At 37.7% G+C, this 16,372-nt stretch overlaps 1 protein-coding gene and 1 non-coding gene across 9 annotated transcripts in view; one reads left to right on the plus strand and one right to left on the minus strand.

Annotated features, from left to right (window-relative positions):
- DMD (dystrophin) overlaps positions 1 to 16,372 on the minus strand; it is a 2,125,071-nt gene that overhangs the window by 398,685 nt on the left and 1,710,014 nt on the right. The gene's annotated exons all lie outside the window — the stretch shown is intronic.
- Positions 3,505 to 3,611, plus strand: LOC141569831 (U6 spliceosomal RNA). The gene has a single exon (XR_012493610.1). It is a non-coding gene; the product is annotated as a U6 spliceosomal RNA (small nuclear RNA).

The following is a 16,372-nucleotide window of genomic DNA, read 5'->3' on the forward strand; positions in this document are numbered from 1 at the left end:
TAGATCCATGAATGGATGAATGCTTGATCCTAGAAAGCTGCCTGGTGCCTGAGAAAGCAAGAAAATATTCCTGGGGTTGTCCAGTTTGAAACCTCAAAAATAACTTACACTATTCTTTGCTAGAAAATCAATAAAAGATTTTAAGTTTTGAAATTTCCCAAGCCCCCAAATAGCTTGCTTACCTAGATTCTCTACCATAAGTATCCTCAATCATGGTATTTACCAAATGATGTGAAATGATTTTTCACTGGGCTGCTGGTTTACTTATTGATAGATAATCCTATAATATGATAAGGAAATCATGTTTTTGTTTTTTGTTTTAACACGCAGGACAAATCAAATTCTTCAAAAGACCACATTTTATATGTAAGATCATAGTTAAATAACAGGTTCTGAAGCACTTAGGAGGAAATTTAGGCCTTTTAAACACCATATATTCATGATCTTCTTTATTATTTTTTATTTTTCAATTACAGTTGACATTCAATATTATTTTATATTTCTTTTAGGTGTACAGCATAGTGGTTAGACATTTGTATAATTTAAGAAATGATCTCCCTGACTAGTCTAGTACCCACATAGCACTGTACATAGTCATTACAATATAATTGACTATATTCTCTATCTTGTACTTTACATCCCTGTGACTATTTTGTAACCATCGATTTCTACTTCTTAATCTCTTCACCAGACCCCCAACCTCCCTCCCACCAGACAACCATGTGTTTGTCCTGTATATCTAGGAGTCAGTTTTTTGTTTGTTTGTTTTGTTTATTTTGTTCTTTAAATTCCACATACAAGTGAGATCATACGATATTTGTCTTTCTCTGTCTGATTTATTTCACTTAGCATAATACCCTCTGGGTCTACCCATGTTGTCACAAATGGTAAGATATCTTTTTTATGGCCCAGTAATACTCCATTGTTTACGTGTACCATTTATTCTTCATCCAATCATCTATTGATGGGCATTTTGGTTGCTTCCATATCTTGGCTATTGTAAATAGTGCTGCAGTAAACATAAGGGTAAATATATCTTTTCAAGTGAGTGTTTTATATTTCTTTGGATAAATACCTAGAAGTGGAATTGCTGGGTCATAAGGTAGTTCGATTTTCAATTTTTTGAGGAATCTCCATACTGTTTTCCATACCAGCTGCACCAATTTGCAGCCCCACCAACAGAGCAAGAGGCTTCCCTTTTCTCAGCATCATCACCAACACTTGTTGTTTGTTGATTTATTGATGATGGGCTTTCTGACAGGTGTGAGATGATAGCTCATTGTGGTTTTAATTTGCATTTTTCTGATGATTAGTGACGTTGAGCATCTTCTCATATGTCTATTGGTCATGTGTATGTCCTCTTTGGAGAAATGTCTATTCAGGTCCTCTGCCCATTTTAAAATTGGATTCTTTTTTATTTTTTGGTGTTGAGTTGCATGAATTCTTTATATATTTTGGATACTAACCCCTTATTGGGTGTATCATTGGCAAGTATCTTCTCTTATTCAGTAGGTTGTCTTTTTGTTTTGTTGATGGTTTCCTTTGCTGTGTAAGAAGTTTTCAATTTGATATAGTCCCATGTGTTTATTTTTGCTTTTATTTCCCTTGCCCAAGGAGATACATCAGAAAAAATATTGCTAAGAACAATATCAGAGGGTTTATTGCCTATGTTTGCTTCTAGGAGTTTTATGGTTTTGGGTCTTACATGTAAGTCTTTAATCCATTTTGAGTTTATTCTTGTATATGGAGTAAGAAGGTGGCCCAGTTTCATTTTTTGCTTGTATCTGTCCATTTTCCTAACACCATTTCTTGAATAGACTGTCTTTACCCCACTGTGTATATATTCTCACCTCTCACCTCTCATTATCTTCTCTTTTAAACATAGCATGATGATATTCACAGAAAAAAATGCCATATAATGTCTGAGTCATATAGAGGATTGAATGTTCAACTGATTTTTTTTCTGTGCTCTTATCTTTGTCTAAATGAAATATTTCTTTTGGTATAACACTTTGTCTATGGAATCAAATTCATCCTTGTGATTTTGGGAATTACCAAATAACTTGTGTGTTTAAAAATATCATACATGCATGAAATGAAATTGCATATAATTAGTAAAAATAATTGGAGCATTTTTAATTGACTAATGATGAGAATGTGTCATCAAATAGGTACTGTGCTTTTGAGTACAATGTTATTTTTATAGGCACAAGGGAGGCACCCTGAAAGATGACATACACCATTGAAGAGCAAATGGATCTACTGTATCTCTGAAATAAAAGTAATTTATAAATCTCCTTTATTCCATAAAACAGCTCACAAATCAATCTACAAAACTCACCTCCCTTATCAAAGGTGCACTGCTACTTTCAGTTGGCTTTAATAGCAAACAATTCATGGAAAGTTTGATTTCACTATAACAATAACTTCTTTTAGCCAAGTAACTCACATCAACCCTTGGATCAAGTTTTCTGCCAAAGAATTCCCACTCACTACCAGAGATTAAAGGGTTGAAGAGACAGCAGGATTGTCTATAGGACTGTTTGGTTGTACTCAGCTGAGCTTCCACTGCTTGATTTCACTGCCATGGAAAGTCCCACAGGATAATTTGGAGAGCAGCTACCTCTATTACTTCTCCCAACATCCCACTGCTTCCAATTACTACTGATTTCCTGCTTCCAATCAGTAGCCTTGAAACTTGAACTACCCAACTGTTTTAAATGCAGAAGAGAAAATCCCGGGGAACATGTGGAACAAAAAAAGCGTTTCTGTGTTTCTGAAGAGCAGCATTCTGCTTGCATGCTTGTTTTTCATCAGCCTTGACTTCTCTGAGAGGCAGTATTTCTTTTCATGTCCTAGGCTGACATTTCTGCTCACTAAATAGTGAATTAGCATGGTGCAAATCCAGCATTCTTCCTTTTGACATCTTTACTCATGAAATAAGTACAAGCAGTCCCTAACTTCGAAAGAGTTCTGTAACCAAGTCATTTGCAAGTCAATGGTTTAGAACCCAAAAGTCAAATTTCCACTGAAACAATAGCTATATATGTCTTGGCCAGCATATATACAGCTATCTGACCTCTAACAAGGACGAGCTACGTATGCCATTCTGATTTGGATTATTGATTTGGGAAGTGTGCATCTTTGGGGATACAAAAGGGAGAAGAAGTATGAAAAGGAAATATTTCCTCCTTAAATCCTGAATCTGCCCAATGCAAAGAAAGCTAAGGAGATCTGAACGGGTATCTGCCTATCTCATTCTCCCTCCTGGTGTCCAGTCTTTCCTATCCCTATGCTATCTCACATGCTCATAATCCTTCTCTCAGACCTGTTGAAAACCATATTCCCAGCACGGAGTCTGACCACTTGCACCTTCTCCGAGATTTTTACATTTTGAAAAGAGGAAACTGAGTTAAACCAAATGAATCACAGACTGATAGGATTTCAGAGAGTGTAAGAACGCAGAGTGAAAATATTCAGATGGTAGCAAAAATGTCTGGGGCAGTGCTCACTTCGGCAGCACATATACTAAACTTGGAACGATACAGAAAAGATCAGCATGGTCCCTGCGCGAGGATGACATGCAAATTCATGACGCGTTCCATATTTTTTGAATCTGAAGAATAGAATAAATGAGCAAACTAATCAGAAAGAGTCTCAGAGATATAGAGAAAAAACTGAGGGTTGCTAGATGGGAGGTGGGTGGGGATGAGGGAGAAGGTGAGGGGATGAGACAGCATAAATTGGTGACCACAAGATTGCCACAGGGATATGAAAAACAGTTTGGGGAATATAATCAACAATGTTGTAAAGCTTTTGTAGGGTATACGATGGACACTTGTCTTATTAGGGAGACCACTTCATGGATGGTGTAGATGCCTGACTACTGCAGTATCCACCTGAAGCTGAATAATACTAAATGTCAACTATAATTTAACATATATATATATATATATATATATATATATATATATATATATAGTCACAGGATGTGGAGTACAGCATAGGGAATAGAGTCAATGGAATTGTAACAGCTGTATACGACGTCAGAGGGGTAGTAGATTGGGGGTGGGGGATATCACTTTGTGAGGGGTGAAATGTCTAGCTATTATATTGTTTTGTACACCTGAAACTAATAAAAAAAAGTGTCTGGGGCAGAAAGGCTTCAGCCATTCTTGGTAGGAAATCTACTTTGGTTAATACTATGGATTAGAAATTAAAAACTGCATTTGCCAGACTTCTATGCATCTAGGGTTCCAGATATGATTAGATTTTAGTAAGTTAGGGTTGCCAGATAAAATAGGGGGTACCCAGTTAAATCTGAATTTCAGATAAACAATGGATTTTTTTTAGTATAAGTATGTTGCATGCATTATTTTTTGGCTAAATAATGGTAACCCTGTATCAAGTAGCTATACTTGTGAGAGATGTGGAAGGTGGAAGTGAGATATGGGTCATCTCCCTGCTCCTTTTGGCTGTTTCTGTTGGCAAGTTTAGACATAGAAGTATGAGAATTCCCATATCATAGTTCCAAAATCAATTCTCCAGCTTCCTGGTTGCAAAAAAGCAGATGCTACCAGCAGGTACAAATATAGATATCCGTTTCCTGATTCCTAGTTCACAGCTAGAGTATATTCTTAAGTTCTTTGCTTCAATGGTACCTCAGAGACGGTAGTTGCCTAGTGGATCAGTTCTATCTGGCTTTAGAAGTCAATCCTGGAAGCTAAGTCTAAAATCTGCAACTCCAGCCTTTCCCAAGATTTAGTATGCATTCACTCCACTGTTTTAAATATTCTCTGATTATCATACCTAGAATAATTTCTCTTTTCTGCACTGAAGTCTGACTGCTATATCGACCCTCAGGGTCAGCTTCTCTTTTTGTTCCTAGCACTGACCTATTTTCCTTTAGCCATTGAAAAATCTACAAACAATACAACTCTATGGTTTTCTCAACATGACTCTTAGTCACAGCCATGAGATGTCCTAGCAAAGGAGAGTAGGAAGTCATGAAGGCAAAGGGGTTTGACTGTGTTTCCTACAAAATAAGACCTAGCCAGACAATCAGCTCTAATGCGTCTTTTGGAGCAAAAATTAATATAAAACCTGGTATATTATTATGTTACATTATATTATATTATCATATTATATTATATAAGACCTGGTCTTATATTATAGTAAAATAAGACAGGGTCTTATATTAATTTTTGCTCCAAAAGATGCATTAGAGCTGATTGTCCAGCTAGGCCTTATTTTTGGGGAAACATGGTACCTCTGAACTGACGTCTTGTTTTCTTTCTAAAGAAAATACTTTACAAGATACTTAAGGTTGTGGCAACACATTAAAATACCCAAACATTATGTTGTCATCCCTTACAAAAATCTCACTATTATTTTCCTTATCTCTTTTGTTCCTCATATCTAGATGTCAAATTTTCACTGACAATACATTTGATGCCTAGGGAAAAGATCTGATTCAACAGTTTTGTAACATGATGTCCTATTAATTAAAACATGATACACTGCCATTCAAGCTCTCCTCCTCCCCCGCCAAAAGCCCAGAAGTGGAATATCATAAACTTGATTTATATATAAAGTCATGGGGAGGGGTGAAAGACTACTAAGGAAAGACAGTGTGCTTTCAGGCCTGGCTTGCACGTGAACTTGCAGGTGAACTCTGGAGAACAGAGCTTACCTCTCTGCTGTCAGTACCTGGCACAGTGCTGAGCACATACCAGGCACTCAGTAAACTAAGCTGGTTTTAAAAAATCATTTAGCTGCATTCACCTACTCTGCCCCTATCTCACGCACAATTTAATTTCCTAAAAGCACCAAGTTCTAATATCAGGAGATATACAAGGTCTGACAATTTAAGTTCATGAACTTGTTGCAATGATGTTGTTAACCTTTTTTTGATATCAGAGGGATTATTCATTATGAATTTGTACCAACTGGACAAACAGTTAACCAACCAAGGTTACTATTTGGAAATGCTGAAAAGGCTACGTGAAAAAGTTAGATGACCTAAACTTTTCGCCAACAATTCATGGCTCTTGCATCACAACAATGCACCAGCTCACACGGCACTGTCAGTGAGGGAGTTTTTAGCCAGTAAACAAATAAGTGTATTGGAACACCCTCCCTACTCACTTGACCTGGCCCTCAATGACTTCTTTACCCGAAGATAAAGGAAATATTGAAAGGAAGACATTTTGATGACATTGAGGACATCAAGTTTAATACAACGACAGCTCTGATGGCCATGCCAGAAAAAGAGTTCCAAAATTGCTTTAAAGAGTGGACTAGGCACTGGTGTCAGTACATAGCTTCCCAAGGGGAGTACTTCAAAGGTGACCATAGTGATACTCAGCAGTGAGGTATATAGCACTTTTTCTAGGATGAGTTCGCGAACTTAATTGTCCGACCTTGTAGAAGTGGCAAACAATGACCTTCTCTAGTGGTCAAGGTTTTCTACTCTTCAATCTATGTAATTAGGATGACCCTATAGCTTACATTCCAAATACCCACACTTTTCAAAGTATATAGAGGTGCTATTAATACTTACATGAGAACAACAGGCATACACTTGGATTGTCCCGAGCAAATCAGGATGAATAAACCTATAGCAATCAATCAAATGGGAAAAAAAAGTCCTGACTGAGTCCTTATGTTTCCTCATTATCAGCTGAGAAAGGCTTTCTTCCTATTCATTCTCTCCAAGTAACGAAAGGTCTGTGGCATGACGTCTCCTTCCTGCCTGGGGTCCACGGAGGGCCATAAACTGATCACTGCACCTGTTTCTTATATTCAGAAAATGACAAGCAGAGAAAAGCCAGAGGTTCACACTGCTGTCTGTGCTCCCAGGTGCCTTCTCATCGTGGGGAGTAAACACCTTCCGTTTTGTGTACTATGGGAAGGAAAATAAAAAGAGGGCCAATAACAAAATGCCCTTCAAAGAAAACGTTTTGTGAGCCTGTGTGTAACAGAGATAAGAACTAGGACACTGTCAAGAGAATGGTCCTAGAATAGCTGCTTGAAAGATTTTTTTTTTTAAGAAGGGAATGTAAGTGAATGTTGCTACAATATCTATTGTGTATCAACTGCCATATTCCTCTCAGCAACTGAAGACCAAAGTTTCTGCATTTGCCAGCAATGCAAGCTGGAAAGAATCCACTTTCTTGAAATTTACTTTAAATTCTCCTTTAGGGAGAAGTAATTTATTCTGTATGTATTTCATACCTACCTGACATTTAATACCAAGTTTATGTTTATAAAAATGGCTTTGTGGGGCTCCTAGGCCAATCAAAAGTTTCATCCATGACATTTCTAATCCTATCGAAGGAAAACAGGGACATAAGAAAGAAAAGAAAAGAAAACAACAACAAAGAACATGAACAATAAAATTCAGGATTTTAGGTCTGAAGTCATGGATTAAGAACTGGTTTAAATCTCAAATCCTTAATCATAGAATTTCAAAGAGAAATGGCAAATTATACACATCGGCCTTTTCCTTTTGATGAAAAGCAGAAAGAAGCCACTGGAATGGAAATCTCCCACTAGTCTGGTTGCTCCTGGGGGCAGGAACCATATCTGCCTTGCTTATTGCTGTATCTCCAGCTTCCAGGCTGCTAGTCGGTATGCAGTTGCTTTTGTCTTCGATATAGAGTTATAGAAATGATAGGATAAATTAATGAATCGATCAGTTATGAAAAAAGCCAAGTAACTGTAGAACATCAAAGAGGGTGAATAATCAGTCAAGGCGTCGGTAACCTTGGCATGCACGTAATGGATGGTAGGTAACCTCAGTATGTAACTAGATAATGGCGCACTGGTTTCTCTTCATAGCAGTCCAGTTTTCTGTATGATTGTTTTAACTACATTTTCTCTCCAGTTTTCCAACTCACAGCAGTTCTCTTCACTTCCCCTAGTATGATGGTAGGGTTATCATATGCTGTGTCTATCTATCCATCCATCCATCCATCCATCCATCCACTACAAATAACTGAGCAGGCACCAGGTGTCTGGTACTGTGTCAAGCACCAGGGATGAACATGACCGACATGGTCCCCACCTGGGCTAAAGTTTTCTCTTTTAGAAGAATGATATCATGGCTTAAATCAGGCACTCTGAACACAGAACACTATGAAAGTTGGACAGCTCTAACACAGTGGAGATTCCAGGACATCATGAACTAGCCTTTTGACAGAAAGGGTAAAACTGTTTGTACAGAAAATGAGACCACTGAAAAGGAGGTTGAGTAATTATTAGGTTCTCTTGATTAGGTTGAAAGTCTATCTCAGGACTTAAAATCTCAAGGTAGACTTTTTTTTGGCCTGTATTATCTGTTTGGACGAGCCACATGGCCTCAAATGGATGAGATAACTTCTCTACTATAAACCCCTCACTGTATGCAAGGTAGCTTTGTGGCCTAGGATTAATAACAACAAACAAGCCAACAAACCAAAAATCAAAATTTGTCTTGCAGTATCTTTTAGCAGCTGATTTCATGGCAGTTGGTGTACATTTAATTAAAAAAATAGGGAAGGTTTAAATTGGACAGGTGAGAAAAAAGAAGGAAAAGAGGGGAAAATAAGAAGTGCAAGGAAGATTCTGAAACAGTTTTCATAAACTTAGAGCAATGAAATGGACTTAAAACTGTCAACAAAAAGAATTACCACTGCTCACTGATTCTGTAGTCAACACTTTTTCTAGAATCCCAGAGCCACTATTTCAAATTGCCACTCTCCTTGAATTTCGGACTCTAACACCATCCCTATCAGTCTACGTATAGCTGCAGCTTCCACTTCAATGAGAAAAATAAATCCAATAGAAGGACTCTACCTTGACCTTTCACGAAACTTACAAAACTACCAGCAAGTATGCCTATCTTTCACCTCCTCCCCTGTAGTTGCAATAGAAGATAAGCCTTCATTCCTATCTGAGACTATTGATTAGCCCTCATTTCTTCTGCATCCCCAACCTCTCCTCTCTTCTCTCCTTCCCACTAGCATTTCAATACTCTCAAGTCCCTCTCGTCTTAAGACCATGCTCTTCATATGGCCCTATATCCATCTCCTGTTACTATGGTCTTTCTCTTTTCCACATCACAGCCACACATCTTGAAAGAATTGTTTTCTTCTTGCTCCTTGATGTTCTCAGTTTCCAAGCATGTCTCAACCCACTGCGATTTTGGTTCCGTATTTAGCACTGTGTAATTCATGGATTCTCCAAAATCAACACTGAAATTGCTCACATCAAGGTTAGCAGTACCCTCCCTGTTGCTAAATCAATGGAATATACTTTGGTCTTATCTGTTATGTCTCTTTCATAGCACTTGACAACTCTGAATGCTACTTTTTCTTGAAAGCTTCTCTTCCCTTGGATTCTGTTACACTGTACACACCTGGTTTGTCTCCTACACATTGAATTATTAATTTCCCTTTCTCCACTGCAAGTTTATGCTTCTCTGCTTATTCCTGAAACGTTGGTGTTTTTCTGGGTTCACTCCTAGTCCCCTCCTCTTCTCTATCTACAAACTTTTCCCTAAACCATTTCAAGTCCTTGAAAGGGTTTCATTACCTATATACCGACAACATACAATTAAATATCTCTAGCTTAGAACTTTTTCCGTAGGTACAGCTCACAAACCCAGCTACCTGTACATAACCATTTGTACATTCCATGGGCAACTCAAACTCAACACATGCAAGACTGGACTCGGTATTACCCCTCCTGTTTCACCACCCTCTAGCTCCTTCAAACACATTCCATCTCTGGTGTAAAAGGTTTGCATAAATGGTACCACCATCTACCTGATTGTCCAAATTGGATATCTGACTTAATTCTCCCCTTCAAGTCACCTATCATAACCTAATTTAACTTTCAAGTCACCTGTTATAACCATCATAATAGCATTGATTCTACCTTTTTGCCTTTGAAAAAAAGGTAGAATCAGATATGTATACTTTCTAATGCTCTGCAGCTCCATTCCCATATCTTGGCCTACATCCTCCTCCTCATCACTCACCTTCATAACTTCAATAGTGTTCTGAAGCTGTCTCCTTGTCTCCAGTTTACTAAGCTTCCTTTGGTTCCTTGAATTTCCATGCAATTTCTCATGTCCAAGCCTTTACACATACTATTCCCTCTGCCAGCAACACTTCTCTTCCAAATCCCTAACTTGACCTGGCTAACCCTGCTTCTGCTCAGGTCTCAGTCAAGGTGAAAATTTCCTGGAGAAGCCTTCCTCATCCCAGGGTCTGGTTATCTTTATGTACTCTCACATCACTGTCGTAGCACTGCTCTTATCATATACTAGATACTTGTTTAATTTTCTTCACTTCCCCATTAGACTGTTACAGATCAAAGAAGACAGAGATCAAGCCTGTCTTGTTTATTTATTGATGCATCTCCAGCATCTAGCATAATGTGTGGAACATGCATAAATATTCATGAAATAAATATAAATAAATGTATGCTGGCATCAAGAGGACTATTCCTCCATACGCTCTTCTAATCATTGGCGGTTTAAATTTTATTGTTGTTATTATTTTATATGCAAGGGCTTAATGTCCTGTGAGTTCTTGATACATATGTTTCTGTTTAAATCAAGAAAATTTTTTTTATAAAATCCTATTGTAATGAAAAGCATGGGATAGTAAAATTTTCCCATATGGTGATATTTTTCATGTATCATAAATCTTCTAGAAATAATATATAAAATTCAACAAATTAGAAGTCAAAGAGCTGAGGTACAGCTATTTAGAAATGAATTTGTGGAAGCAGAGGGCTATGAACAGCTGTGCAGGTTGTGCACTGAACAAACCAAAGATGCACCATTGACACAGTGAGTTGTATGCTTTACAACCTCAACAAAACTTTTTTTAATGATATACTTTTTTAAACTTTTATTTATTTTAAGTGTGTCTTTCCAGGACCCATTAGCTCCAAGTCAAGTAGTTGTTTCAATCTAGCTGTGGAGGACACAGCTCACAGTAGCCCATGTGGGGATTGAACCGGCAACCTTGTTGTTAAGAGCACTGCACTCTAACCAACTGAGCTAACTAGGAGCCTCTGAACAACTCTTTATGGTGATTCTGAGTAGAATTAAGAGGAGGGTTATTGATTCTCTTCAATTTTTTTTTTCCGACTGCATCTTGATGGTGAGGGATGATTATTATTGTACTCTTGAATTTTAATCCATTTAATAGAACTATTAGACTTTTAAAGCTGGAGAGTATCTTAAAGGTCACGTAGCCTAGGGATGACAAAGAGGTTTCCTCCATGTGCTAACTATGTTAGTGGGTGTTTGCTGCATGGATCATTGTCTGTAAGAATTCTGATACAGTACTGATTGATTACTGACATCTCCCATGGGCAAATGAGGGCGAAGCGGAAGACACGTACTTATTTGCCTTACCTGAACTAGTTAAGCATCCTTTCATTTTCCAGATGAGGAAATTAAGGTCCAGAAAAGCAAGGCAACTTGCTCAAAGCTAACATCAGTGCTGGAGCAGAACCCAGATTTTTTCACTTCTAGCCCATGTCCCTTCCTTCACACCTGTTCTCTAGATTCCTTACTGAGATAAATTATAACTCCCAGCCCTATGATTTACTACCTTTCAAATTTTAACTTATTTTCAAGGTTAACTTCCTGCCTTGGGTCGCGAGCATAAATAAATCTAGGTTTGCCATCTGAGAACACAGCATGATCACAGGAAATAGCCTTCAACATCATAAAACGATCACATAAAATGCAGCGACAAGTGAACCCCCCCAAAAAGGCCAACGTTATAAGTACTAGGGGCTGCTGTCAATCAGGGTAAGCATTGTAGGAAAAGGAGGAACAGTGGGCAGAACAACAGAAATGTCATCTGTAATATCAGTAAGAGTCATATTTGGCTTGAATCTACGCAAATGGTAGCACAATACTTGCAAAGACGTTTGTCCCAGTGTGAACAGGTAAAGAATGGAATTGATTAAACATCTATTAACGTCCGAGTCCTGGTGCCTGGCACTGGAGATATAGTGGTAAATGGAACAGATGTGGTCCCTACATTTGTGGTTGTCACAGTTAAGGGAGGAAATCAGGCATCGAACAATCACGTGAGCGTTTTCAAGAGGAAGTACAAGGAACTTATTGGGGGGTGGGTAACCTGATAATCCCAAATTTTGGCAATTGCTACTCAGAGACAGCTATAGAGATCAGTTTGTGATAACTTTCTATAGCCATTCTATATCCAAATTAGATGTCCAAAACAAACACTAGATTGCTAGGAAAAATTTACAAATTTAATATTCCCAAATTGGTATTTTAAACTAAGTGAATATAAATAGAGAAGGCAAATTCAAAGTGAGTAATAACTGCTTGCATTGCAATATACACTGGTTATAAAAAAAAAATAAGTACAGAAGGTGCCAAAAAAATGTACACACATCTTAAGAAAGGAAAACACTGTATTAAAATAGTAATCCACAATATACACCGAGAACGAAAAGATGAATCCAAGTCATGTGTATACATATTTTTGGCGCCCTCGGTACAGACCCTTAAATAATACGTCCCCTGATGTCTGGTACTCAGTAGATGCTTTTCCACTTGCTTTGCAAATCCGTTTAAACATACCTGGCAATCAGGATTCATTATTTGTATTCACTTGGAAAGTCAGAAGTATCTTTTCCCACTGAGATTTTAAAGAAAAAGTAAAGCATCATTCATTAGATGTCATGGGTGTCTTAACGTGTGCTTTTATAAACAGGAAATGATTCATGACTTATCAAAAGGTATACCTCTGAGTCTCTTACTTGATATCTAAACTCAGTTGACTTTCCCCCATTTCTCTAACACTGAGAGTAGCAAAAGGAGAAGCTCTTGATTAGCCAAAAGACACTGCTGCTCAGACACCAACCTATATTTGCCTCAGGGTTGTGGAATTGTGAAATAACCCGCATGCAGCACTTTCAGATGACAACTGCTCTGAGGGATTTTTATTCTGAAAACTAGAAGGAAAGTGAGCAGTTCTTATAATTCCAGAAAATTTAGAAACTCTTCTTGGGCACTATAACGTGACCTATAACATATCTTTGGTACAGTGTTTACCTATTAAGAAGCAAGAGAAAGGGGTTGTTGGTATAAGTTAGAATGCTACTAAAACACTGAGTCTGCAAATTGGAAAAGTGATTTCAATTTATAAAATGGTCTCTGCCCAGAAAGAAGTAAGAGGACTATCATCTTGCGATACAAAAGTTGGCTCTCTTGAGAGTGGGGCGTGGAATGGGTGGGGACCTATCACTTCATTCATAACCACTGACAATTGTCTACATTGTTATTGACTAATTTATTCAATAAGCACTGATTTAGAACCTACTATGTTCTAGAGCTGTGATGCTCTGTCCAGTACAGTACCCACCAGATGCAGGTAGCTACTGAACACTTCACATGGTGCTAGTGAGACTGACAGACGGAAATTTTTAAAATTTCAGTTTAAATTCACTTAAATAGAAACTTAAAAACTGATACTTTCTTCAGTTATTGAAAAACTTCAATATGTTTGGAGTAATTTGGTTATATGAATCTGCTATTTTCAACTGTAAATTTTATGATATTTAAATACAGATCAAATATTTCCAACAAAATATAGTATAGTATCTGCATTGAGATGAGGTGTAGTTGTAAAATACATACCACATTTCAAAGACTTAGAATGGAAAAATGTGCAAAAGATTTCATTAATACATTTTATTGATTACATATTGGGTTAAATAAAATATATTATTAAAATGAATCTCACTTGCTTCTTCTTACTTTTAAGGAATGTAGCTACTAGAAAATTTTAGGTGACACGTGTGGCTTGTGTTGTATTTCTACTGGACAACACTGTTTTGGACATTGTGAGGACACTGGGAATATACAACTGAACATCCCCGTAAGGATTTTAAAGAATGGTAATAAATCCACTGCTATGGCAGAAAGAGGTAGAGAATGCATAGGATGCTATGTGGACACAGATGAGTAGCAACAAAATCAGGCTGAGGCCAAAGATGGCTTCCTGTAAGAAGAGATGCAAGCTTGACTTGATTCTTGAAGTTTGAGTAGGAGTTGGATGAAGAAAAAGGAAGGACATTTAAGGAAGAGGGAGTAGCATGTGCAATCACACTGGAAAAAGCAGTATAATACAGAGATTAAGAATCCAGAATCCACCGTAAAGAAACAATCCTAGTGGCCTTCGACAGGTGACTAGATAAAGAAGATGTGGTATATATACACAATGGAATACTACTCTGCTATAAGAAAAGATGAAATACGGCCATTTGCGACAACATGGATGGACCTTGAGATTATCATACTAAGCGAAATAAGTCGAGAACACAGAAAAAGTCAAGAACCATATGATTTCACTGATATGTGGGATATAAAACTGAAAACAACAAAGAAACAGGACAAATAAACAAAACTCATAGACACAGACAACAGTTTAGTGGTGACCAGAGGGTAAGGGGGCAGGGAGGATGGTAGAAGAGGGTAAAGGAGGGTCACATATATGGAGATGGAAGGAGAACTGACTCTGGGTGGTGAGCACACAATGCAACATATAGATGATGTATTACAGAATTGTACTCTTGAAACCTATATAATTTTACTAACCAATGTTACCCCAATAAATTTAATTAAAAAAAGAACCCAGAACCCCCCTGCCTTTGGGTCATACTCAAGCTGTACCATTTATTAATTGTAGTGCCTCAAGCAAGTTACTTAATTTCCATATCTGCTTCTTCTTCTATGAAATGGGGATAATACTATTGTCTACCTCATAAAGTTATTGTGAGAAAAGATTGAGTTAATATACTAGTCAGGACTGTGTTCAAAGCCATGTCAGTGTTTGCTGTTATCGCTGTGAATTAGAAAAAAGTAATTCCCTTACAGTCGGAGTCAAGGGATTGTGTGAAGCGGGTTGTGGGATATGGGGCTACACAGGGGATCAGGCATCATGCATTCACCTAAGCAGTTTGACCTTAGATCCTTAAAGCTGTAGAGGATTAGTCACATCGTTTTTAAAATCCCAGGCATAAGGGTTAACAGAGTGTTCATGGGAACGGAGGCTCTAGGTAAAAGATGAAAGTCCAATTTAGCAACATACTGTGTTTCCCCAAAAATAAGACCTAGCTGGACAATCAGCTCTAATGCGTCTTTTGGAGCAAAAATTAATATAAGACCCAGTCTTATTTTTCTATAATATAAGACTGGGTCTAATATAATGTAATGTAATATAATATATAATATAATAAATACAATACAATATAATACTGGGTCTAATATTAATTTTTGCTCCAAAAGATGCATTAGAGCTGATTGTCTGGCTAGGTCTTAGTTTTGGGGAAACAGGATAGTTGAGAAGTGATACAGTAGCAGTGGGAATAGAGTGCAGGTTATGAATACCTTGGCAGTGGGTGCTAACTGATCTCAAAACCTTTCTCTGCTTCTTTGCAGGTACCCAACTAGACATCATTCCCCAGCCTCCACTACTACCTGTGACCATAGGACTGAGTTCTAGCCAGTGAAAAGTAAGTGCAAGGGACGTGGGCCACCTCTCATGGCAGTCCTCTTGTTCTTCCCCCTTTTGGCTCCAGAATGTCTTCCGAAGGGCAATCTGGGAAACTGGGTATTGAAAATGGAAGAGTATTCCTGGCCTATGTGGGTTGCCACTCCTCCTTCCCACCCGCCCCCACACCTAACGCCTACTAACATAGAATTACCTTGGACTGTTTACTATGTAAGAAAGAAATTCACTTCTTTTTTTAAAAGCCATTTTACAGTCATACATTTGTAAGAATGTCTGAGATAGCAGTTAGGCTATCCTAACTAATATAGATAAGAAAAGTATTTCAAGAGTTAAAAGCATTTTTATGAAAAAGACTTGATGACTGCTAAGATATGGGAGTGATGAAGAAAGTTGTCATCAAATTTTCTGAGTATCACCATCCCAAATGTTACCTTGAGTGCAATTATAAATAGTGAGCCAACATGTATTTTCTTTGTGACCTTGTCAAAGCATATTTTAGACCAGCAATGAAAGCGGTAAGGCAGGGACAGGAGTAGACATTTAGTTAGGCTAAAGAAATTAGGTTTATACATAAACTAAGCAGAAAAGAGGTCAAGTTTCAAAAGAAATTGGGAAGTTTGGATGGCCCTCAAAAGTCTACACAAGAAGAAAATTGACACAAGTCAGTTGGTTAAGGTGGAAAGAATCAAATAGATTCTAAAATTCTAGATAAGCATGTTTTGGGGTCCTAGAGGACAAAGTGTTAGCAAGTGCTCTGACATACCCAAAACTATAAAAATGGAATTCTGATTCCAAGGCAACAGCCCGGTATACTC

This window comes from Rhinolophus sinicus, chromosome X (assembly GCF_036562045.2).
Source record: "Rhinolophus sinicus isolate RSC01 chromosome X, ASM3656204v1, whole genome shotgun sequence".
NCBI lineage: Eukaryota > Metazoa > Chordata > Mammalia > Chiroptera > Rhinolophidae > Rhinolophus > Rhinolophus sinicus.